Source organism: Ictidomys tridecemlineatus, chromosome 10, assembly GCF_052094955.1.
Source record: "Ictidomys tridecemlineatus isolate mIctTri1 chromosome 10, mIctTri1.hap1, whole genome shotgun sequence".
In the NCBI taxonomy this organism is placed as follows: domain Eukaryota; kingdom Metazoa; phylum Chordata; class Mammalia; order Rodentia; family Sciuridae; genus Ictidomys; species Ictidomys tridecemlineatus.
This window is the reverse complement of record NC_135486.1, coordinates 112,847,235-112,874,505: the sequence shown is the minus strand read 5'-3', so window position 1 is coordinate 112,874,505 and position 27,271 is coordinate 112,847,235. Positions and strand designations below refer to the sequence as shown.

At 35.2% G+C, this 27,271-nt stretch overlaps 1 protein-coding gene and 1 pseudogene across 4 annotated transcripts in view; one reads left to right on the top strand and one right to left on the bottom strand.

Moving 5' to 3' along the window:
* The window catches only part of LOC144364745 (cytochrome P450 3A9-like), a 466,715-nt gene that overhangs the window by 185,707 nt on the left and 253,737 nt on the right, over nt 1-27,271 (top strand). The window lies entirely within an intron of this gene.
* The window catches only part of LOC144367642 (cytochrome P450 3A21-like), a 28,304-nt pseudogene continuing 9,171 nt past the window's right edge, over nt 8,139-27,271 (bottom strand).

Genomic DNA, 27,271 nt, shown 5'->3' with positions numbered 1-27,271 from the left:
TGGGATGATAAGTCAGAATATATGGCCTTATAATTTTTTGGTGAATAGAGGATTAATTAAATGGGTGGACATCGAGTCTGGGCAGCTAAGAGAGGAACAGCTCTGTAACAGGTGTCATTACTACCTGTGAGCCCCCATCACTTTAGTGATGAAAGACATCCCCTGATTGTTTGGAAATAACACCAGTTTTTTATCTAATGTCACCATATGTTGAACTATGTATCTGATTGGAACATTTTCTTATATTCTGTGTCTACTTGGTCTGAGGCATTAAGGATTAAGTGATAAATCTTCAAAGTTCTTAAAAATCAACAGAAAGAGTAGAAATTTAAGCAGCACAAGCAGGTCATTCTTTTTTTATCTGTTCTTAGTGTCAACCTTCTGTATAAACTTATAACCACCCCAGGCAACTCTTCCCATCTCTCTGGTCTGTAAATCCCCAGGGATTCCTGACACTAGCCTGAAAATGTGAACTTCTCACTGGCAAAATATGATAAGATTTGAATGCATGTAAAACAACATTCATTCAATAAGGAAAGTTTGTTGTATCATATTATAACTATAAACAATTTAATTAGTCCACTCAAACCCCAAAACATTTTTATTTTCTTTTGGAAACACATTCCTATGGAAACTATATGTTTCTATGTTATAAAAACATGTGTTTTTCTGAGATGATGTTATGACTAAATCCAATAGAACTTTCCACCTGCTCTGCTTACATGAGGAATAGCTCACACGTTGAAATGGACATAATGGAGTTTTACTCAGCCATAAAAATAATGAAATTATGTCATCTGATAGGAAATGCGTGGAACCACATAACATCAGGATAAGTGAAATAAAACAGATTCAAACAGTCAAGTGTTGAATGTTTTCTGTCATATGCAGAAGCTATACCGATCTAAGAAATAAATAGGGGAGTGAAATCCCATGGAAGTGAAAGGGAGACAAGTGGGGCAGAGAAAGGGGATTGAGGGGAAGGGAGGAGGAATGGGAAAAAAAGAGAAAAAATAAAATTAAATTTACCAAATTATGGTATGTCCATAAATGAATGTATTACATATATTGAATTTCACTTTTATATACATCTACAAACACTAATTTAAAAGCTATAAATAAATAGAACACCAATAGATTGAATTAAGTGGAACAGGGGGAAGGAGGAGAGAAGGAATAGTAGATGTACTGGGGACAAAAGTGAAGCAAATTATATTTTATGCTTGTATGATTACATCAAAACAAACCACAACATTATATAGAACATACAAATAGAATCATTAAAAATGGACATCAATATCAATAGGTTAATCTGTGCTTAGGACTGAAATGTAATATGTACCAGGTCTGAACCAATGCATTGGATCATTCATTGATTGGATTATGTGTTTTTTTATGTCAAAATTTTTTGAGTTTTTTATATATCCTACATATTAATGCTCTATCAATGTGTATGTGGTTAAAAATTTGTTCTCAATCTTTAGGCTCTCTATTCACCTCATTGATAAGAAGCTTTTCAGTTTGAATTCATCCCATTTATTGATTTTTGATTTTTATTCTTGCACTATAAAAGTCTTATTAAGGAATTCAGGGCCTGATCCAACAGGATAAATATTTGGACCTACTTTTTTGTCTATTAGGTGCAGTGTCTCTGGTTTAATTCCTAGGTTCTTGATCCGCTTTGAGTTGAGTTTTGTGCATGGTGAGAGACAGGGATTTAATTTCACTTTGTTGCATGTGGGTTTCCAGTTTCCCCTGCCCCAAATTTTGAAAACGCTATCTTTTCTGCAACATAATTTTTTGGCTCCTTTGTCTAGTATGAGATAACTGTATTTATGTGGGTTTGTCTCTGTGTCCTCTATTCTGTACCATTGGTGACAATACCATGCTGTTTTTGTTACTATTGCTCTGTAGTTTAGTTTAAGTTCTGGTATAATGATGCCACCTTTCTTTACTCTTCTTGGTAAAGTTTGTTTTATGTATTCTGGGTCTCTTATTTTTCCAGATGAGTTTCATGGTTGCTTTTTCTATTTCTATGAAGAATGTCATTGGGATTTTGATTGGGATTGCATGAAATATGTATAGTGCTTTTGGCAGTATGATCATTTTGAAAATATTAATTCTGCCTATTCAGGAGCATGGGAGGATCTTCCATCTTCTGAGGTTTTCTTCAATTTCTTTCTTTAGTGTTCTGTAGTTTTATTTTAGAGGTCTTTCACCTCTTTCATTAAGTTGATTCCCAAGTATTTTATTTTATTTATTTATTTTGAGGCTATTTTAAATGGGATAATTTTTCTAGTTTCTCTTTCAGAGGATTTGTCACCAATGTAAAGAAATGCCTTTGATTTATGGGTGTTGATTTTACATTCTGCTACTTTGCTGAATTCATTTATTAGTTCTAGAAGTTTTCCAGTGGGATTTTTTGGATCTTCTAGGCATATAATCATGTTGTGGGAAAACAATGATAGTTTGAGTTCTTTTCTTATCTATATCCATTTAATTTATTTCATCTGTCTAATTGCTCTGGCTAAATTTTCAAGAACTATGTTAAATAGAAGTGGCAAAAGAAGGCTTCCCTGTCTTCTTCCAATTTTTAGAGGAAATGCTTTCAATTTTTCTCCATTTAGAATGATGTTAGCCTGTGGCTTAGCATAGATAACTTTTACAGTATTGAAAGTTCCTGTTATCCCTAGTTTTTCTAGTGTTTTGAACATAAAGGAGTGATGTATTTTGTCTTTTCTGCATCTATTGAGATGATCATATGATTCTTTAAGTTTATTTATGTAATGAATTACGTTTTATAATTAATAAAGTCTATTGATGTAATGAATTACATTTATATTTATGTTGAACCAATCTTACATCCCTGGGATGAATCCTAATTGATAGTAGTTCACTTTCTTTCTAATATGTTTTTGTATTTTATTTGCCAGAATTTTATTGAGAATTTTTGCATCTATGTTTATTAGAGATAGTGACCTGAAGTTTTCTTTCTTTGATGTGTCTTTGTGTGATTTTGGAATCAGGGTAATATTGGCATGATAGAATGAGTTTTCAAGTGCTCCCTTTTTTTCTATTTCATGAAATAGTTTGAGGAGTATTTGCATTAATTCTTTGAAGGACTTGTAGAACTCAGCTGTGTATCTGTCTGGTCCTGGGCTTTTCTTGGTTGGGAGGCTTCTGATGCTATCTTCTATATCATTCCTTAAAATTTATCTATTTAACTTATGAATATTATCCTAATTCAGTCTGAGAAAATCATATGACCCTAGAAATTTGTCAATACCTTCGATATTTTCTATTTTACTGGAGTACAAATTTTCACAATAGTTTCTAATTATTTTGTGAATTTCTGTCATGTTCATCATGATATTTCCTTTTTTATCACAGATGTTAGTAACTTGAGTTTACTCTCTTCCTTGTAATCTTAGCTAAGAGTTTATTGATTTTATTTGTTTTTTCAAAGAACCAATTTTTTATTTTTTCAATTTTTTCAATTGTTTCTTTTGTTTCAGTTTTATTGATTTCATCTCTGATTTTAATTATTTTCTCTCTTCTACTGCTTTTAGTCTTGACTTGTTGTTTTTTTTTGAGGGGGGGCTTTCAGATGTAATTTTAGGGCACTTATTTGTAGACTTTTTCTTCTTTTAAGGAATGAACTCCATGCAATGAACTTTCCTCTTAGTATTGCCTTCATAGTGTCCCAGAGATTTCGATAGGTTGTGTCAGTGTTTCCATTTACCTCTAAGAATTTTTTAAATTATTTTAGATTTTTAGATTATTTTTGTGTTGTACATGAACATCCTGTCTTTATTTTACTTATTTTCATAAGCAGTTCTAAGGATCAATCCCAGAGCCTCACACATGCTAGGCAAGCACTCTGCAACTGAGCCACAACCTCTAATAATTTTTAATCTCCTCTTTGATGTCTTTCACAACCCATTGTTCACTCAATAGCATAATATTTACTCTCTAGGTTTTAAAGTATCTTATATTTTTTATCTTATCATTGATTTCTAATTTTATTTCATTATAATCTCATAGAATGCAGGATAGTATCTCTACTAATTTATATTTGCTAAGAGTTGCTTTGTGGCATAATATTTTAGAGAAGGATCTATGTTCTGCTAAGAAGAAAGTGTATTCACTCATTCGTGGATGAAATATTCTCTATATGTCTGTTAACTCTAAGTTATTGATTGTATTTTTGAGTTCTATAATTTGTTTGTTTAGTTTTTATTTGGAAGGTCAATCCAGTGGCAAAGAGGCATGTTAAAGTCATTAAAATTACTGTATTGTGGTCTACTTGACTATTGAATTTGAGAAGAGTTTGATTGATGAGCATAGATGCTCTACTGCTTGGGGCATACATATTTATAATTTTTATGTCTTGTTGATGTATGGTTTCCTTAAGTAGTATGAAATTTTCTTTTTTATCCCTTTTGATTAACTTTGGCTTGAAGTCTATTTGATATGAGAGTAGAAACCCCTACTAGTTTCTACAGTCCACGTGCATGTGTTTTTTCCCAACCTTTCACCTTTGGTCTGTGGATGCTTTTTCCTATGAGATGAGCCTCTTGAATGCAGCATATTGTTGGGTCTTTTTTTAAAATTCAAGCTGCCGCTCTATGTTTTTTGATTGGTGAGTTCAGGACATTAATATTGAGGGTTACTATTCAAACATAATTTTTATTCCCAGTCATTTTTGTATATTTTTGGTATTTAAATTGACTTGATTTCTCTTTTGGCTTATTTTTCCTTTAGTGTAATAACTCCCTTTGCTGATTTTCATTGCTGTTTTTCATTTTCTTCTCATGGACTATTCTGCCAAGGATGTTCTGTAGTGCACTCTTTCTAGTTTTAAATGCTTTTAACTTATGTTTCTCACGGAAGGTTTTTATTTCATCATCAAATATAAAGCTTAATTTTGCTGAATATGATTCTTGGTTGGCATCCATTTCTTTCATAGCTTGGCATATATTTTTCCAGGATCTTCTAGCTTTCAGGGTCTAGATTGAAAAATCTGCAGAGATCATAATTTGTTTTCCCTATATGTGATATCATTCTTTTCTCTGAGGCTTTTAAGTTTTTTTCCTTACTCTGTATGCTTGACCTTTTCATTATAATGCATCTTGGTGTAGATTTGTTGTAATTTTGTACATTTGGTTTCCTCTAGGCCTCTTGTATTTGATTTTCCAATTTATTCTTCATACTTGGGAAATTTTCTGATATTATTTCATTGAAGAGATTGTGCATTCCTTTGATTTGAATCTTTGTGCCTTCCTCTATCCCAATAAATCTTAGATTTTATTTTTTGATGTTATCCCATAATTATTGGGTGTTCTGTTTATGGATTCTTACCATCTTCACTGTGTGCTCAACTTTACTTTCAAGATTGTATATTTTCTCTTCATTATCTGACATTCTATCTTCCAAGTGATCTAATCTGATGTTTATGCTTTCTCTTAGGTTTCTGTTTGTTTGTTGATTGTTTCCTTGATTTCTGATTTTATTTCCAGAATCCCTCTTTCTTGAAGTACTCTTTTGTTACCTGTATTAGCCCCCTTATCTCTTTGTTGGTGTGATCAATGGTTGCCTGTATTTTCTCAATTAGATCATCCTTTACTTTGTAGGTCATTTTAATTATATATATTCTTAATTCCTTCTCTGACATTTCATAAACTGCACTGTCCATGAATTCTATTATTGTAGTATCTTGGTGTGTTTGGGGCAATTTTCTCCCTTGTTTTTTCATGTTGACTATGTGTCTTCCTTTCTTGCAGGGCAAATCTGAGTTATTACAGTTTCTACCCTATAATCTTATAGTTTCCCTGAAGATTACTTGTACCTCACCTTGGTTTTGGACTTCTGGACCCCAGCCAATGACCCATGATAATGCTACTGCAACTAAATGTGGTGGTGGCAATAGTGGAGATAACTCAAGATAGCTGTGGGGTTGAGTCAAGATGGATGCAACTACTTTCAGAGATGAAGCTAAAAAGTGGTCCTAATAGTGGCTTTGGGCTGCCTGTTCTGAGATGCAGCTCCCTCCAAGCCCTACCTGTTCTCCCAAGGTGGAGACTACAGCATGGGGATGGATATGGCAATGCTTATAGGGGCTCAAGATGGATATGGGATAGGCCTGAGTTTTGTTGTAGGTCTGCCAGTCGGCTGGGTGGACCTGGGATTTCTTCTACCTTTTTTTGAATGTTTTCTTGCATTTTGCACAAAAAGGTGGTAAAGGCTCACCTTGGGCTTTTCCCGAATTTTAATCTTGAATCAGCCTTTTGTCTAACCAGCTCTGCTTCCTATAGTTAAATATGGTTTTTTTTGTCCTAGGATCTGATCACCAAGACTGATCCGCTGGTCTTTGTTATTAAAATGTCACTGTTACCCAGTCCCATTTGTGCAGTCAAGTATGAATTTAGTTTTCTACATTACAACACACTCTCTCTCTCTCTCTCTCTCTCTCTCTCTCTCTCACACACACACACACACACACACACACACACACGTTTCTCTATTTTTCTATCTGGAAAAGCATGAATTCACAGTGATACCCTCCATTTTAGTCCTACTTTTCAGGTCTCATCTCAATTTTCTTTCCTGAACCAGAGAGTCATTTCACCAACATTTTCTATGAAAACTGGATTTCATTGTCCTTCATGTATTTACTTATTTAAACAATCTCTCTTTATACAACTAAATTTCATTCATCCTATTCTAACCCCACAAGCCCTACTTAGCTCACGTGGGTGTTCTTTACCATATTTAGTCAATGAGTGTTGGGGGCTGCAATCAAGTTAAGATGGCGCCTGGCAGTTTGCCAGAAGGAGTAATTTGTGAGGCAATGCCACCGAGCCATTAAGATGGTGGAAATTCCTTATTGGCGGGTTGCTGTATCTAGATGATGCTAATTGAGTCAAGCTGTGTGTAATCAGTTAGGTATATATACCTCTGTGGTTCAACAATAAAGCAGTTCCCGCTACCTTGGGTTCCCGCTACCTTGAGTTCCCCCGCAAATGAGTGTTTATGATGGGGCATCCCTCTGCTTGGAGCCCATCTCAGGTTGCTTGGGCTCTCATACTCAGGCAGGCTGTCCCTTCTGAGAACACCTTCCCAATTGTATCTCATATCTGACTTGAAGCCACCATTATTTCCTCCTCCACCACAAAGTGTGCCCTCACAATGCTGGACAACATCTAATGGCATTAGGAGTGAATTATTCAAGAAGGGAAGGGGATGTAGAGGGAAGAAAGAGAAGGGACAGGACAGAAGATAAAAATAATCCTGTGTAGCTCCTGATACCAGTTGAATCTGAGGAGCAGTGCTATAGAAACAATTGACTATCAACCACTTTCTAATTCAATGCTCCTTCTGCTTGTTATCAACATAGGAGTTGGAGATGGACTACAAATATGTTTCTTGCTTTCCAGAATCAACAAGGGAGATAGGATGTAAGTATGAAATCAAAGCTAGAGATATAGTAATAACTATCTCAGTAAAGTGTTACAAATTTTGTGCTTCAAAAATGACAGAAGGCCACTATGAATATTCTTTTTCAGCAATGGGGAAACTCACAGTAGAATTACTCTATCTTACAATTTAATTTGAATTACTGAAAAAGCTCTATATATTCACTGATTGTGATGATCAAAAGATTGAATTTTGACTTTCACTGATTCAGTACTATATATCCCCTTAAATGGGCATAGAGGCTTCAGATAAACTTCTATAAGGTTATGTTTATTGACTTTCTCATTATAAAACTTATAATATATTTCAAAGAACACATTATATATCAATGTCACTACAGAAGCCACCACAATCACCTTCATTTTCATTAAAAATTATTGAAAAATTTGGTGATAATTGTTGATTCTCTAATTAGAGCTCAGAAGGAGCTGCCAGTATAGCTGGCAGTGAGAGGAGAGAGCCCATGAGACCCAGAAAGGGTGAGTCTTCATGTGTGGCACTGAAGTGGGCACCTCCTTTTCTATCAGAAAATACATAATACTTTGCACAGACCCTGAGCAAGGTCAGCAAAGGTCCAGCATCTCTTATCATTCATCAATTAAGGAATATAGAGTCTATCTTCAGTTTGAGTTTTCTTCACAAAATACATTTCTGTTCTCTGATGTTCTGGGTCCCAGGCTCTGAGGACAACAATGCACAAATCCTTAGGGAAGTTCAGGCTCCACTTATTATCCCATCTCTGCACACAGCCTTCAGAATAATGGGCTTTTCAGATTGAAGAAGTCTTTGATCGGCTAATTTTAGGAGAATCTGTAATGTATAGACAAGCACATGGAGAAGCAATGAATGAAACACCAGGAACCAAAGCTTCAATTCAAGAAGATACATTAAGCCCAGTAATGCTCCACAAACAAAAAAACTACTTTTAGTATCATGTTCTTTGAATTCTTCCTACTCATTCTCTAAGGTGTGTCATAATTGGATAGTAAAATTATTCATTTATCTGAAAAATTATTTCATAAACATTTATCTTGTACAAGGCCTGAGTCTAGGAAGTTCTGTAAGTTCTGGTGAGGAGAGCTTCTCTCAAAAATCAGAACCCTGTGGTCACCACACCTCATGACTGTGCACAGGGTCTCTCCAGGAGACTTGGAGCTGAATTTACACTGTGCTCAAGTTCACAGTCCACACATACACATGGCACACTAATCTGCATTGAGTCCATATGTTTTTTACACTATGGTCTTCATAAAGCCATAGATTTAGAGCCCCCATGGTGAAGAACTCTAAATCTCAAAGATAATGCAAAAGAGACTCACTGGACTATAGATCTAAAAATTAAATGATGAATGAGCATATAATTTTCTGTCACTTGGCCCCCTCTGTTTGGAAAGACATCTTCAAATAAAACATTGTATATATGAAAAGCAACTGACCTGTGTTTCCTTACAAGTTTGGAAGGAGAAGGTCTGCATTACTTTGACCAGAGCAAGTTTTATGTTCATGAGAGAAAACCTCATGCCGATGCAGTTTCGGGGTCCATTTCCAAAGGGAATGTACACGTAAGGATTGATGCTGTTCTTTTTATTCTTACTGAACCTGGTCCCACAATAGATGAGAAGTAAACAAAATATTAAAACCTAAACAGTTACTTATTTCAGTTTGTGCCTTAGACACCCCCAAATAATGGTGTAAAAGATGATTTCTGGGCTGGTCATTGAAATTCAGCTGTGGCTTTGCTATGAGAATTGTTAAGCTATGGAATTTTTCCACTTTTCTATTCCTTAGCCTATAGAAGTTTTTTCACCTTTCTCCCCCTTAGCCTATAGGATCTTTCAGTCTTTTTGAGATGAGATGAGATGAATGCTGTTTCAAAGGAAATCATGGTAAATTGAGACAGTAAAGAAAACGAAACACACATAAAATTTAAGGAGTATAAGAGTGAATACATAAAATGAAATGAGATAGTGGTTATGTCAGTTATGGCACATGCTTTAAATTTGAAAACACAAACACACACACACACACACACACACACACACACACACACACATGCATACACACAGAATAATGTGCCATATCTGAGGAGAATTAGTTTTAGCATCAGAATAAACAAAATCCTGGGTGTTGATGGCTCTTATAAAAATAATGGGGAAATACATGTATAGCCTATGCACATCCTGAAATACATTTTAAATCATCTCTGAATTGCTTATAATAACTAATAATATTTAAATACTATATAAATACTTATTGTTTTAGACTTTTTAGGAGAAACTGACAAGAAAAAATATTTTATAAGTTAGTTGAAATTATAGATGGAAAAAACATACATAAGGCTGAGCACAGCACATGCCTGTAATCCCAGCAACTTGGAAGACAGCAGGATCCCACGTTCAAGGCCAGCTTCAGCAATTTAGTGAGGCCCTAAAAAACTCAGTGAAACCCTGCCTATAATAAAATACAAAATAGGGCTACCGATGTGGCTTAGTGCTTGACCACCCATGAGTTCAATTCCTGGTACCACGCAAAAAAAATTATACATGCAGAAGTTGAATGTATATATTATCAGGTGCAAGCAAAAATAAAATATGATACAATCTAGTTTAGCAAAAATATCTATCTATACATAGAAATATGTTTATGAGAACATGATCATATTATTAATTCATGGTTATTTAAAGAATTTAACAAGCTAAAAATTTTCTTCTCAGCAAAAGAAACATTTTGTGAGGTGAATAAAGAGCCTACAGCTTGGGAGCAAATTTTTTCCCCTCTCACATTAGATAGAACATCAATCTCTAGAGTATATAAAGAACTCAAAAAAGCACCAAAAAAAACAAATAACTCAATAAATAAATGGGCCAAGAACTTTAAGAGACACTTCTCAGAAGATGACATACAATCAATCAACAAATATATGAAAAAATGCTCATCATCTCTAGCAATTAGAGAAATGCAAATCAAAACTATTCTAAGATATCATCTCACTCCAGTCAGAATGGCAGCTATTACGATGACAACAATAAGTGTTGGCAAGGATGTGGGCGGAAAAGTACACTCATACATTTCTGGTGGGACTATAAATTGGTGCAGCCAATATGGAAAGCAGTATGGAGATTCCTTGGAAATCTGGGAATGAAACCACCATTTGACCATGCTATCCCTCTTCTTGGTTTATACCTAAAAGCCTTAAAAACAGCACGCTACAGAGATATAGCCACATCAATGTTTATAGCAGCACAATTCACAATAGCTAAACTGTGGAGCCAACCTAGATGCCCTTCAGTAGATGAATGGATTAAAAATGTAGCATATATACACAATGGAATTTTACTCAACATTAAAAGAGAATAAAATCATGGCATTTGCAGGTAAATGGATGGTGTTGGAGAAGATAATGCTAAGTTAAGTTAGCCAGTTCCAAAAAAAAAAAACAAATGCTGAATGTTTTCTCTGATATAAGAAGGCTGACTCGTAGTCGGGTAGGGAGGGGAAGCATGGGAAGAATAGATAAACTCTAGAGAGAGCAGAGGGGTGGAAGGGAAATGGAGGGGCAGGGGATTATTAAAGATGATGGAATGTGATGAACATTATTATCCAAAGTACAGGTATGAAGACATGAATTGATGTCAGCATACTTTATATACAAACAGAGATATGAGAAATTGTTTTTATGTATGTGTACTAAAAATTGTAATGCATTTTGTTGTCATTTATTTTTTAAAAAATCAATTTAAAATTTTTAAAAAAGAATTTAGGATAGTAAATGGACATAGCATTTGTTTTGTTCCTTGTCACAAATTCATATCATTTTGCAAGAAAGTGTTATATTTATAACAGGAAAACTGTTATAAATATAACACTTATATTTATAACATATATGAAAATAATTACATATATGAAAATATATGAAAATAATGACATAGCTACCTATATGTCATCTATGATAAGAAATACAAGGATAGGGCTGGGAATGTGGCTCAAGCGGTAGCGTGCTCACCTGGCATGCATGCAACCCGGGTTCGATCCTCAGCACCACATACCAACAAAGATGTTGTGTCTGCCGAGAACTAGAAAATAAATATTGGAAATTCTCTCTCTCTCTCTCTCTCTCTCTCTCTCTCTCTCTCTCTCTCTCTCTCTCACACTCTCTCTTTAAAAAAAAAGAAAAGAAAAAGAAATACAAGGGCATGCTTGGACAACCCTTGCCCGGGGAGGTTCCCTTTCCCAGAGGTCCTGTACCTTTCAGGGTGGAACTCCTAAGGCTCTGGCCAGTGCTGTGGGTCTCGATGAAGAACATAACTTGATATCATCACCACTGTCCCCTTCCTAATGGGCACTTCATTGATTTCAACATCTTTCTTACAGATCCTCTCAAGTCTGCCAGCAATTGGGTACAACCTGAGAGTTTCATTCACCACCATGTCCAGGTACTCCATCTGTAACACAGTTTCATAGGTAGCAGGTGCCTAAAAAGAAAAAAAGAGATTTTTGAAAATTTATGTTTAGAACTAACTTTAAACACAATCTACGTAGTTTTATTAAAGTGTTAGGAAGTCCCAGGAATAACACAATAGAGAAGGAGAGTAATGCTTACAATTGACTAAGCACTGTAATAACAATCATGTCCATTTGACAACCATGTCCATGGCCCATTGAGAAGTGCAGAGTAGTTATGTACATAAGAGACCTTTGGGAAAATCCCAAATTCAGTGTATAATATCCTCAGCAGCATCATGTACTTTTCCTCATGCAAGGAAAAGTAACTAATAGAATATGACAATTACACTCAGGCAAAATATGTGAAAATCACTGTTACCTTTCTCTAGAATAGTCACATGCCTATTTCAAGTAAATAGAAAAGAAGAAATCACCAATTATATATCAATTTTTCTTGAATAATCCTGCTTTGAGTATATATATATATATATATATATATATATATATATATATATATATATTTATATGTGTGTGTGTGTGTGTATCAAACTTAAAGATAACACTACATCATGGAAAAAATATTGGGAGAAACTGGTAACTTCCATTCCAGTACCACCAAAAGAAGTCTAAGTTTGGATGGCACTATGTCACACAATTTCAGTTCCAGAGAACATTCTAAGGAGGACAGAAAGCCACTCTCAGCCCCACCCTCTGTTGCTGGACCAGTCTCCTGGTTGTTCTTCAGGGATTCATTGTGAGCTCTGAAGAAGAGGCTTTGTACCCACTTCACTCCAAACCAGGCATGCCAGCCCCAGAGACCAGGTGTCTTCAGATCCAATAGACTCCCTGCTTAGGCAGAGGTGTAAGGACAGCAGGTAAAACTTGTGACTAATGCCTGGTTTGTCATTGGAGAGGATACAAGGTAGAAGTAAAGAATTTGGCTCAGGAGCCAGAAAACCTGACTCATCCCCTGACTGCTTCTCTCAAATACATGAATAGAGTGTGAAGATGTGTGGAGCAGAGCAGAGTTTTCCTGCCCATCATCCCAGGCTCACTCAGCAGACAGCCAGGCAGGAGCTCATGCCACAACTCAGCAGAGCCAATGATCTGGACACTTGAGTGACACATGCTTACACTTCCTGGGTGTCATCATGGTAACTGGTAAAGGATACAACTGAAACTACACTCTTTTAAAAATTCCTTGTAGTTTTGGGAATAGCATTTTCCCCAAAATACTGTTTTCTCCTTCATTTGTTCCTTCAAATTCTTTAAAAATAGAGGTGGTGAAAAGAATCAGTGACTATATTTTGGACAAAGCCTCCTAGGAAGTGAAAAGGCGGCAGTCTTGTTGAGGTTCAGCCTCCCTCCTCCCTCTCCAGGTACCATCTTCTCACCTTATTGGGCAAAGCTGCATCAATCTCCTGCAGCAGTTTTGTCTGGACATCAGGATGGGTGGCCAGTTCATACAAAATGAAGGAAAGAGCACTGCTAGTGGTCTCATAGCCAGCAAAAATGAAGATAATTGATTGGGCCACAAGCTCCAGATCAGATAGGGCTAATGGAAGAGGAAACACAATTTAGGTAGATCCAGCAAAGCACAACATCAGTATTTAGATAAAGAGAAATCCCATTAAACCCCACAGATCACTAGGCAGGACCATGGAAAAGCAATTCAGAGTCCTTTTCAGAGTGTTTTTCACTTTCATGTCTCTCTGATATTGGAGACAAAGAAAAACTTTTTTTAATTCAGTTTTCCTGAGGTCTATACCGCTCTTGAACTTGGCTACTAACTGTGCCATTCTCAGCACCACCAAAGATAGGTAATTTCAAAAGATTCCATTTCTATCTAAGATACACAGTATATCAACATGGACTTTTAGATTCCTGGGCCCTGAAATAAACATGGTCTCTTTGCCAAACATGCAATTCAAGATAAAAAAAGAATACAGAAAACAAGTGTTTGAAAGGTCTACAGAGTTCAGATTTATTGATGATGGTTTTCTATGATGATGTCATGAGAACATTTAATTATCAAATCTTTTATCCCAGTGAGTATGAACCCCATGAAATAGGACTATAAAGTCAAGGTTCAGGCCAGGTGCAGTGGCACACACCGGTAATTTCAGCGGGAGACTGAGGCAAAAGGATCATGAGTTCAAAGCCAACCTCAGCAACAGGGAGGTGCTAAGCAACTCAGTGAGACCCCTGTCTCTAAATAAACTACAAAGTAGGGCTGGGGATGAGGCTCAGTGGTTGAATGCCCCTGAGTTCAATTCCAGGTAACCCTCTCCCCTGCACCAAAATAAGTCAAGGTTTGGAGCTCGGCATTTTGCATTCGTAGCTACTAGCCACATGTCAAGTGCTAAGAAGGCACATGTGTTTGGTGGTTATTTAATTGAAGAGTTAAACTACAGACTGTTTCCTTCATCACAGAAAGCTGAATAGAATTGGTTAGATAAATACAAGATAGATGGATGAATGGATGGATGGATAGATAAGTAGATAGACAGATAGATAGATAATATGTACATGTGAACCTAAAAATATGTACACTGGGGCTGGGGTTGTGGCTTAGTGGTAGAACACTTACCTAGCACATGTGAGGTACTGGGTTTGGTCCTCAGCACCACATAAAAATAAAATAAAAGTATTGTGTGCATCTATAACTAAAAAATAAAAAAAAATATCTTTTAAAAAATATATATACTGGCAGGTTATAGTAAGCCCAGACCTCATCTCTAGAATTAATTGCTCAACATTCAGGACTTTATTCAGTTGGTTGTCACTGGTACTGGGTACCATGAATTAGAACTGCAATGGGAGTATTTGTGTATTACAGAAAAAAGCAATAAATTAGAAAAGAAAATGAAAGAGAGAGAAAAATAGTTTATATCACTGGATGTGAGTAGATACAGAAATATTTATTTCCTCTGTTGCATGTAGAAGTATTTCATGTTAATAATTTTTCCTACTGAGAGTATCTAAAAGCAAAAATCCACAAGATGATCACAAATTTTGATTTCTAAATTCCATTAATTGTAAAAACAAAAACAAAAAATAAAGCTGTCATGAGAAACAGAGCAGAAACCTAGAATATCTTAAATCAGAAAGCAAGAAAATACTTAGAAAATAAATGAAAAGGACACAGAATACACTATATGCTACTATAATGTGGTAACATGTCATAGAATGTGCAAGACCAAGAGCAAACCCTAAGGAAATCTGTGGACTGTGAATGCTAGAAGTGTGTCAATACAGGTTCCTGAACTGTGATAAATATAACTCTCTGGTGGTAGATATGAGGAGTGAAGCAGTGTATTCAAGACTACATGGAGAATATCTATGTTTTAAGTTCAATATTGCTATGGCCAGAATAAACAGAAGCTACTTTTAAAACAATCATAAAAAAGATGACAAGAATAATAGAGGACTCAGGAGCCTACATGAAAGGGATTCCAGTGGACAAATATGGGAGAATTGAGCATCGAAATAAAAATAGTAAGAAAAGGGGCTGGGGATGTGGCTCAAGCGGTAGCGCACTCGCCTGGCATGTGTGCGGCCCGGGTTCGATCCTCAGCACCACATACCAACAAAGATGTTGTGTCCGCCGAGAACTAAAGAATAAATATTAAAAATTCTCTCTCTCTCTCTCTCTCTCTCCTCTCTCTCCTCTCTCACTCTTTAAAAAAATAGTAAGAAAATAAGTTGAATAAAATTACCATGCTAGTGAAATAAATACTTGTTTTTATCAGCTTCAACATTTGAACATGGCTCTAGGTGTGCTTCTCTAGAAAGTTCCTTAGGCTACTGTATATGATATCCAAGCATGGTCTTTCTGCAACTAGGTAGAAATACTCTTCTTCTTGGAAAATCTTCTGTACATTTCCAGAACAATCTTTCCCTCTGAGTTTCCCCATCAGTAGATGAGATAGCAACCTTGTTTACCTTTATGAGACTCCACATCTTTGGAATTCTGAGAATTTATCATAAGCTGAAGAAAATCCACCCGATGCTAGAAACAGAGAGATTTCAAAGATAGCAGGGCATTAAGAGTGCAGAATTTATCTTCCCTTCTGATACTATAAATTCTGTAAGTACAGAAGTCCAGCTGAAGTTTCCAAAGTCATCAGTGAAGAAAAGCATCCATCTACAAACTTTGAAAAGTAGAACATTTCCCTGAGTGAAAACTGGCTGTGGTGTCCTATAGCTACTGGCCTTTGCTCTCCCTACTTGTGAGCTCCTGTGGATTCTGAACACAGCCTCCTGGCCAGAGAGTGGTTGGCTTTGTCTCCTGTTACATTTGTTTGCTTAGGGAGAAATCCTGGACTTCAATATTTTGTTTTACTACCAAATTCTTTACTAAAGATGCCACAGATTAATCTCCTACCATTGTTAGAGCTCATCATCAGATTTTGGGCAAGCTTCTTGAAAGGTCCCACCATGCTTGAAGCTATGAACTTTGTACTGACACCTAGAGGGCCCATCCTGGCTTCCTGGCCTGCACATATCCTTGTGCTTGGCTTCATACATAAAACAAAATCTTCACCTAAAGAACCCCATGCCTGCTCCATGAGGGGCCAGACAGTTTCAGCTACCCTGAGGATGCCTTGTGTGGAGAATTTATAAAGTGAGAAGTTTGGAAATGCAATGATTCTTGACCATATAAAATCTGATGAAATTAAAGCACCAGAAAAATAATTTTTATGTTGAAATTTTACCTATTGAAGAGAAGGGATATGATAAAACATTTCTCCTCTATTTAAAAAAAATCATTTCAACTGATATATAAAAACATTAAACTATACATATCAACAGGTACCTGATTACTTTGATATATGTATATGCTGTTTGATGTTTATGTCAGTTCAGACACATTTTAATTGCATTTATCATTTAGTATTGGTGGATAATTTTAAAATCTATTTGGCTCAAATAATAAGAACAATGTTAACATAGTGTTTCAATAAACATGGGAATGCATATCTCTCTTTGACATACTGATTTCATTTCCTGTGGTTATACACCTAGTAGTAAGATTGTTAGATCATACGGTGGGTCTTTATTTGATTTCTGAGGGCCCTCCTCATAGTTTTCCATAAAGGCTGTCCTAATTTGCATTCTAGTAAACAATATACAAGGACTCCTTTTTAGAGCATTTGGGACTTTTTCTATCAGCAACATTTATGCCTTGACAAACTAAATTTCATGCCCATTATTTAATTATAAATGCTTTCTCTCTGATTCATTATTCTTTCAGTATTTGGAATATATAATTTTATTTATTTAAGTCTTTTTTATTAGTTCTTTTTAGTTATATGAGAGTAGAGTCCATTTTGACATAATTATAAAAGCATAGAATATATCTTACTGTATTTCAGTTCCCTCTCTAATTCATTATTGTTTCTCAATTACCAGATGCTAAATTCTTTATTCTCCCCAAATGAAAACCCTCTACTACTCCCAACCAAGAGTTCTTCATCTACCTTTTAAAAATATACAAAGAAGTATGGAAGTCATACACCCATAGGCAAATAAATTATCAAAAATAAACCTCTGTAACCACAACCGGATTTTACCTGTTGTTTCTCTTGAAGGCGACATTCTTTTATTCTCTTTATAGCTTTCTTTAAAAAATTTGTGACATCCTTTGGAAACAGAGAGATATTCATTGCCTCATAAATTGGAGTAAGGAATGAAAATATTACTTCAGGGGAAAGAAAAAACAAAGGACACTTCAGTGAAAAATGTAAAATTTACCTGGAGCAATTACATCTTTTCTACCAATCGGAAAAGTGGAAATCACAGGAGTTCCTAAAGAGGAACTATTTCTGTTGGGACCACTGATTGGTCTCCAGGCCACTGGCTGAGCAGAGGATGTCATATATAGGGCCACCACTATACCAGTGAAATCAGTGGCCCCTTCTGCCTTTGTGGAGTGACCAAAGGAGCAAGATGAAAACCCTGACCCCTTTCCCCTTCATGTACTGGAATAAAGTGGCTTTGGATAAAACTAGACTTCATTCTCAGGCTGCAGTTAATCATGCTCTTCAAGAAGGAGCAGTCAGGATGGACCAACAGAGCATGTATTCCTCAATCACCACAGAAGGAATCCAAAAGGCATTATTAGAAAAAAAATTGAGAAACTCAGAGTATGGGCAAATTGATTAATATACACGTAAATAAACACTGGATGAAAGAAGAAATATAAAGTGAAATAGATAAAGTATTGAAAAAAAAAGAAGGCATAATATATCAAACTTATGGAATGAAGAAAAAGCCATCATTGCTCAGAGGGAAATTCTCATCTATTAAATAAAAACAAAGATTGCAAATGAATGATCAAACTTTACATAATAAATCATGAAAAAAAGAAAAGCAAATTAAACTTAAAGGAAACAGAAGGAAGAAAATATTAAGGACCAAAGTGAAAACTAATCAAATAAAAAAAATCAGTAGAATAAATTAATGAAAACAAATGCAATTCTTTGAAAAACAAACAACAAAATTCACAAAATAATAGGTACACTGACCTAGAAATAGAAAGGCTACAGTTAGTAGCATTCAAAATGAAAACTGGGGAAATACTGACATTATAAACATAGAAAGAATTATAAAGATATTGTAACAATCAGATTACACAACAATTATACTAATTACATAAATGAAATAGACAAATTCCTAAAAAGACACAAGCAACAGAAACTGACACAAAAAGTAATGCAAAATATATATTGACATACATCATGTGTTGAGACTAAATTAGAAATTAGAAACTATTCTACAGAGTGAAGCTCAGGTCCAGATGTTCGAAGGACAATTCTACCAAACATTAAAAAAACTAATACCAATTCTTTACCTCTTTACAAACATTCATAAAAATATCTATTATTTTCTAAATATAGAATACAGTGAACACTTGTAAAAGATCCTAAAATGCCCATGTTAACCTAATCCTAAGACTTAACACAAAAATAATACAGGAGAACTACAAACTGATATATCTTATAATTATGGATGCAAAATCTCAACAGAATATTAGAAAATGGAATTATTTGTTGTTCTCTTCTCTCTCTCTCTCTTCTCTCTTCTCTCTCTTCTCTCCTCTCTCTCTCTCTCTCTCTCTCTCTCTCTCTCTCTCTCTCTCTCTCTCTCTCTCTTCTCTCTCTCTTTCGCCCCTTCCCATTTATCTATCTCCTCAAAGTCTCTTTCTCTCTTTTCTCCTGCTACTAACCAACATCTTTTGATTCCTCTTTTATGCTTCTTAGGATCTAATAACTCTATATCCTCATTTCCTACCTCCTTAACATCTCATCCTAAATCAGTCCCCCTTTCTCTCTTTGTCCACCATTATGAACTGTAGACCTTTTTGCAACCTACTGTTTACATTGTTAATAATAATCAAACTCACCATTTCTGTCCATTGTGACAAAACTGTAAACATCGCAATAGAAGCTATTTGGTTTAATTAAGCCTGCATAATGTTTGCATGGGGATATGTTAATATTAATCTCCTCTTTAAAGCAGATGTCATGGAATTCTTCAGGGATACTATAAGTCTATTGGTAAAAACTGTAATACCTTAGATCTGCACTGCTAAAGGGAAAGAGATGCAAACAATATGAAAAAACAAGGGAAGAAAGTGCCCCAAGAAAACCGAGATACATTACTAGAATCAATGGCCAGCACAGCAGAAGAGATGTCCTAAAAGAGTTCAGGATGTATGTAATTAAAATGTTCTGTGAATTAAAGGATGATATAAGAAAGCAAACACAGGCAACAAAAGGTCGTTTCAATAAAGAGCTACATAGCCAAATATGGGAAGCAACAATTTACTTCAATAAGGAGATAGAGATTCTATCAAAAAAGGAAAAGAAATCATTGAAATAAATAAAACAATAAAGCAAATTAAAAACTCCATAGAAATCATCACCATCAGACTAGATCACTTGAAAGATAGGACCTCCAACAATGAAGACTAAATATATAATCTTGAAAGTAAAGTTGACCACACAGTGAAGATGGTAAGAAACCATGAGCAGAACATTCATTAATTATGAAATGGCCAAATATAAGAATTATTGGGATAGAGGAAGGTATACAGTTTCAAAACTAAGGAATCAAAAATTTATTCAATGAAAAAATATCAGTAACTTTTCCAAACCTGAATAATGAATTGGAAAATTAAATTCAAAAGGCTTACAAGACACCAAGTGTAAAAAATCACAACAGATTCTACACCAAAGCACATAACAATTAAAATGGCTATCATACAGAATAAAGAAAGAAATTTAAAAACCACAAGAGAAAGGAATCAGATTACATATAGGAGAAAGTAAATTAGGATCTCTGCAGATTTCTAAACCCAGACCTTCAAAGCTAGAGGGTCCAGGAACAATATATACCAAACTCTAAAAAAAGATGGATGCCAATCAAGAATCTTATATCCAGCAAAATTAAGCTTTACATTTCATGATAAAGTGAAAACCTTCCATAATAAACAAAAATTAAAAGAATTTACAACTAGAAAGCCTGGACTACAGAACATCCTTAGCAAAATATTCCATGAAGAAAAAATGAAAAAAAAAAACAATGAAAATCAGCAAAGGGAGGAAGTACACTAAGGGAAAAGCTAATCAAAGGAGAAACCAAGTCAAATTAAAAACCAAAAATAAAGCAAAATGACTGGAAATATAAACCACACTTCAATAATAACCCTGAATGTTAATGGCCTAAACTCATCAATCAAAAGAAATAGACTGGCAGATTGGATTTTTTAAAAAACCAACAAGAGACTTATCTCATAGGAAAAGACATCCACAAATTGAAGGTGAAAGATTGGGAATAAATATACTACACACATGTACTCTGTAAACAAACACAGGTTTCTGTCCTCATATCAAATAAAGTAGACATCAAGACAAAGTTAATTATAAGAAATAAAGAAGAACATTTTATACTGCTTAAGAAAACCATTCATCAACAAGAAATAACAATTATAAATACTTATGCCCCAAACAATGAATTATGGGATAACAATAAAAGGCCAAATGTAATGGCCATCTACATTCATCAAACTCTTCTCAAATTCAAGAGTAAAACAGACCACAATACAATAATACTGGGTGACTTTAACACAACACATTCACCACTGGGTAGATCTTCCAAACAAAAGCTAAACAAAGAAACTATAGAATTCAATAATACAATCAATAACTTAGATTTAACATACATATAGAGAATATTTCATTCATCAATGAGTGAATACACTTTCTTCTCAGCAGCACATAAATCCTTCTCTAAAATAGACCATATATTATGCCACAAAACAACTCTTAGCAAATACAAATAGAGATACTACCCTGCATGCCATCAGATTATAATGGAATGAAATTAGAAATTAATGATTAAATGAAAAACAGAAGCTACTCCAACACCTGGAGACTAAATAATATGCTACTGAATGATCAAGGGATAGCAGAAAACATCAGAGAGGAGATAAAAAATTCTTAGAGGTAAATGAGAGCACTGATACAACATATTAAAATCTCAGGGATACTATGAAGGTCGTACTAAGAGGAAAGTTCATTGCATGGAGTTCATTTCTTTAAATAAGAAAAAGTCAATAAATAAAGGACCTAAAATTACATCTCAAAGTCCCCCCCAAAAATAGCAATCAACACTAAAAGTAGTAGAAGACAGGAAATAATTAAAATTAGAGCTGAAATCAATGAAATTGAAACAAAAGAAACAATTGAAAAAATGGCAAAACACAAAGTTTGTTCTTTGAAAAAATAAATAAAATTCACAAAACCCTTAGCCACACTAATAAAAAGAGAGAAAACTTAAATTACTAAAATCTGTGACAAAAAGGAAATATCATGATGGACACATCTGAAATAAGAAGATAATTATAAACTATTTAAAAAATTAATACTCCAGTTAAATAAAAAATATCAAAGACATCAACAAATTTCTAGAGTCATGATCTATCCAAACTGAATCAAGGTAATATACACAAGTTAAGCAGATCAATTTCAAGCAAGAAAATAGAAGACACCATCAAAAGCCTACATACAAAGAAGAGCTCTACCAGATTATCACAAGACCTTCAAAGAAGACCAAAAAACTAATACTCCTTAAATTATTCCATAAATTAGCAAAAGAGGGAACATTTCCAAACTCATTCAATCACTCTGATTCCAAAACAAGCCAAAGAAACATCAACAAGAGAAAATTTCAGACCAATATCTTTAATGAACATAGATGCAAAAAGTCTCAATTAAATTCTGGCAAATCCATACTACCAAAAGTGTTATACAGATTTAATGTAATCCCCATTAAAATTCCAACAACATTCTTCATAGAAATAAAAAAGGCAATCATAAAATTTATTTGGAAAAATAAAAGACCCAGAATAGCTAGCAATCCTTAACAAGAAAGTGAAGCAGGAAGCATCACTATACCGGACCTTAAACTATACTACAGAACTATAGAAACAAAATCAGCATGGTATCTGCACCAGAATAGACTTGCTGACCAATGGTACAGAATAGAATACACAGAGACAAACCCACATAAATATGGTTATATCATACCAGACAAAGGTGCCAAAAACATTCACTGGGGTAAAAAAAGCCTCTTCAACAAATGATTCTGGGAAAACTGAAAATCCATATGTAGCAATGTGAAATTAATTCCCTACCTCTCACAATGCACAAAATTTAACTCACAGTGAATCAAGGACCTAGTAATTAGGCCAGAGACCCTGCACCTAATAGAAGAAAAAGGAGGCCCAAACTTTCATTATGTCAGATTAGATTCTGACTTTCTTAACAAGACTCTTAATTGCAAGAAATAAAATCAATAAACAACAAATGGGATTGATTCAAACTGAAAAGCTTCTTATCAATAAAAGAAACAATCAATAAGGTGAAGAGAGAGCCTAAAAAACGGGAGCAAATTTTGACAACATGCACATCATATAGAGCACTAATCTCCAGGATATATAGAGAACTCAAAAAAACTTAACACATAAAAAAAGCAAATAACCTTATCAAAAAAAAGGTAAGAAATTGAACAGACATTTCTCAGAAGAAGAAACACAAGTGATCAACAAATATATAAAAAAATGTTCAATATCTCTAGTAATTAGAGAAATGCAAATCAAAACTACTCTAAGATTTAATCTCACTCCAGTCAGAATGGCAGTTATGAAGAATACAAGCAGAAATATATGTTGGTGTGAATATGAGGGGAAAGGTATTTACATTGCTGGTGGGACTGCAAATTGGTGCAACCACTTTCGAAAGCAGTATGGAGATTCCTCAGAGAAGTTGGAATGGAACCACAATTCGACTCAGCTTTCCCACATCTTGGTTTATACCCAAAGGATTAAAAATCAGCATACTACAATGATGCAGCCACATTAATGTTTATATCAGCTCAATTCAAAATAGCTAAATTGTATAACCAACCTTGATGCCCATCAACAGATGAATGGATAAGGAAAGTGTGGTACATATACACAATGGAATATTATTCATCATTAAAAGAGAATAAAATCATGGAATTTTCACAAAAATGAATACAGTCAAAGAATATCATGCTAAGTGAAGTAAGCGAATCCCCAAACACAAAAAGCCAAACATTTTCTCTCATAAGTGGATGCTGATCCATAATGGGGGGGCGTCATCCGAGGAATGGAGAAACTTTGGATAGGGCAAGGGAAACTGAGGGGCGATGGGTGTAGGAGTGATGGTGGAATGAGATGGACATCATTACCCTACGAACACGTATGATGACACAAATGGTGTGAATCTACTTCATGTACAAGTACAGAAGTGAAAAGTTGTGCTCCATTTGTGTTTTATGTAGTGGAATGCATTCTACTGTCATGTATAATTAATTAGAACAAATAAATAAATAACTTTTTTAAAAAAAGAAATGAATTACTCACACATGCTTCAGGAAGGAAGAATTTGAAAATACAATGATAAATGAAAGAAGTCAGACATGCAAAGCCACATATTGCAGGATTTGTTAATAGAAAATTCAGAGTATCAGCAAATCTATAGTCTGAAAATAGATCCATGGTTGCTTAGGCTTGGGGAATACAGAATTTATAATGAAATTGTAGTCTGGTTCTGAGTTGAAAAATGGTCACTAGTGATGGTTTAGTATATCTTTGTACTGAACAATTTAATTGTATAATTAAGGGGGGTAATTAAAAGATTGTTAATTATGTATCAATAATGATCTTATTTAAATAGAGAGAGGGAACGAATAACATAGTAGTACACATACTTACTGAGAGAAGCAAAGGGTCAAAGAAATGAAATTTTGACAGCTTCTTGACTTTATCCACAAATGGATCTTGTGGGTTGTTGAGGAAATCAATGTTCACTCCAAATTATGTCGCTGTGATCACATCCATAACATAGGCTCCAATGATGCTGAATAGAAAAAGACATGGAAAGTTAAAACCAGTGCCTCTTCCCAATCCTTCAATACACATGCAGCAAGAAGTAGGAGTAAGTTCACATACCCAGGCAAGACAAGCAGTGAGCCACACACTCACAGTTATCTGCTGGACTATCAGATGACTCCATGACCCCTTCACACTTACTATGAGGCCTTTATGAGTTGCAAATGAGTACTGCTCTTGTTCTAGGAGTGATGGGGACAGTGAGGTGAGTTAGACTCACTTCTGAACTCAAGAAGCTTACCCAAACAGGGATAAGATCCATAATCAGACATACTACAGAAGCACAAATAGAATGTGAATGATGATAGTTGTGTACAAACTGAGCTTCAGCAGGACAAGGATGGAATAACTGAGTCTTCCTAGAGGGCTCAAAAAAGGTGACCTTGACCTTGACAGTATTTTGTCTTCTAGTATATCCAAAGTCACAAATAGCAGCCAAACAAACCTTGGTGGATACAGGAGAGATCCTTTCTCCCCAGCTTCCCTGTCTCCACCTGGAAGAAGCTCCTTTTTGGATGAATAGTTGGAGTTGTGACTCCAAACTTGCTTTTGTCTGCTCATTGCACTAGCTCAACATTTGGAATTCAGCAGGCAGTTGGATGGGGCTCCTGTTGGAGCTTGGAATGCCAGAGCTGCCCTGCTACTTACTCTTTCAAGTTGATAAATTTGCCCTTCTCTGATTCCAGTCTCATGTTTTTCACCAACACATCTCCATACTGGTTAATGATGGGGAACATTTATGCACAAAACACAAGATCACCCATAGTTAAGTGAGGAGACTCAGTCCCCAAGGCTATGGCTTTCCCAGAATGAAGAAATATGAGACATTTATAATGATTCTCATTATATCTCTTCTAAAACATAAAGACAAAAGAACATTTTTAGGAAGTTCAAATTCAGAGGACTATCCCTTGGAAAGGGACTACTATCTCTTTCACTTTCTACCTATATCCAGATTAATCCTTTAAGTTTCTAATGAAAAGCCTACCTATTTTATTACCTCCTTGAGTTTTCCACTAGTGAAGGTTGGAGACAGCAGTGTTCTTATTCTCTTCCACTGTTTGTCCTCAGACACGGTGATGGCTTTTTTCATAAATCCCACTGGACCAAAACTCTAGAGTCTAAGGAAAAGATATTTTGTCTAAATAAATGTGGAGGTCTCCACAGTTGCAAAAGTTTGTTAAACAAGCTTTATTTAAAAAATGTTTAGTGTGTGATAGTAGAAAAAGAACACCTGGACTTAAGCCTAATGATGTGCAAGATTGACATCAAACCTACTAAAACCAGTGGGAAATGTGATAGTAGGAGCAAATGTGACTCCATTTTGTTGTATGACTTCATCCTGTAAAACAACCATGCCAAGTAGAAAAGTCATGACTGGAACAAGATGTTCTTTTCTTTTTGCTATTGAAACCTTTAAGAACACAGAACTACCTAATGGGGTATTGTTTCTGTAACTAGAGTAACTGGGCTCTGTTTCTGTAACAGGGGTGACTGGGCTAACTCTGATTAGTTAGGCTTACCTCTGCTTGACTGCACTGTCCCACTTCTGTAACCTGGCTTGCTTGCACTGACTAGACGCCCTAAACAGGCTTACAAGGAGTGCCCTTGCAATTGTTTGGGGCTGATCAGGGGAACAATTTTATGTTCTGGTCAGCTGCCACCAGTGTGCCTGAATAAAGACTTGATTCAATTATACGTGAGTGGTCTGGAAGTCAGTTTATGAAACCCTGGGACAAAGCTTTAACTATAACATTGACTGCCTGCTATGTCAGACATTCAATAGTATTTATTCAAAATGCCAAACCACCTGAGAGTTTGGAAGAGACACCCAGGTACCTCACATCATTTTTGGACTTTATATTCAAACCCTTGTTTAGATGTAAAATTTCCATTGGTTGAAAGCTTTTTCCAGAGGAATAGACAGGAAGAAGACCTAAGAAGACCTAGTACAACCCCCAGGGCTATTGCAGAGGAGAAATGGGTTGGTGACAGATACCAGATGTTCTTGGTCAACTATATGTTACCAAAGATCAGTTCTGTCTTTACATGCATTTACAACATAAGCATCTTGATAAAGGGGTGCTTAGATATGATAATTTTTAAAATAATAATATTTGAAACTCAAAGGATTTTGTCTACATAAAACTCCCAGCTAATGTCAGAGAAAAAGAAAAACAAATAAATAAAGACATACAGAAAAAAAAAACACAAGTTATTAATGGAATTTCTTCCAATATTTTCTACAAGAACAGAGGGGGAAAGAAAGATAATTCTATTTTTCACCTGGGTGCTAGCCCAACAAAGCAAAACTTCTGAAATTTAGTTCCAGCATATATAATATATTTTTGTACTAAAATGTATGCTTCCAGCCAGGCACAGTGGTCATGCCTGTAATCCCAGCAGCTCGGGAGTCTGAGACAGGATGATCACAAGTTCAAAGCCAGCCTGGGCAACAGTGAGGTGCTAAGCAATTCAGTGAGACCCTGTCTCTAAATAAAGTGCAACATAAGACCAGAGATGTGGCTCAGTGGTTGAGTGCCCCTGAGTTCAATCTTCAGTCCCCCCCACGCAAAAATAAATATATGCTTCCAACACTCATTCACTTTAAAAATTTAGAAGATTAGAAACAGGAAAGTTTCTTCAACTTGACAAAAAGATTCTACAAAAAATCCATTTTCAGCTAACCATACACTTACTGGTGGCAAACTGAATACTTTCTCCCAAGCATCAGGAATAATTCTACAATGTATTCTCAGTCACATACAGAAAGACAAGTAAAAATATTCATCTGAGTGTAGATTAGTGATTTGGACATGTTGGGAAGTAAATAGAGGCTAGATTTGGGCAGTGTGGAATATATGTATT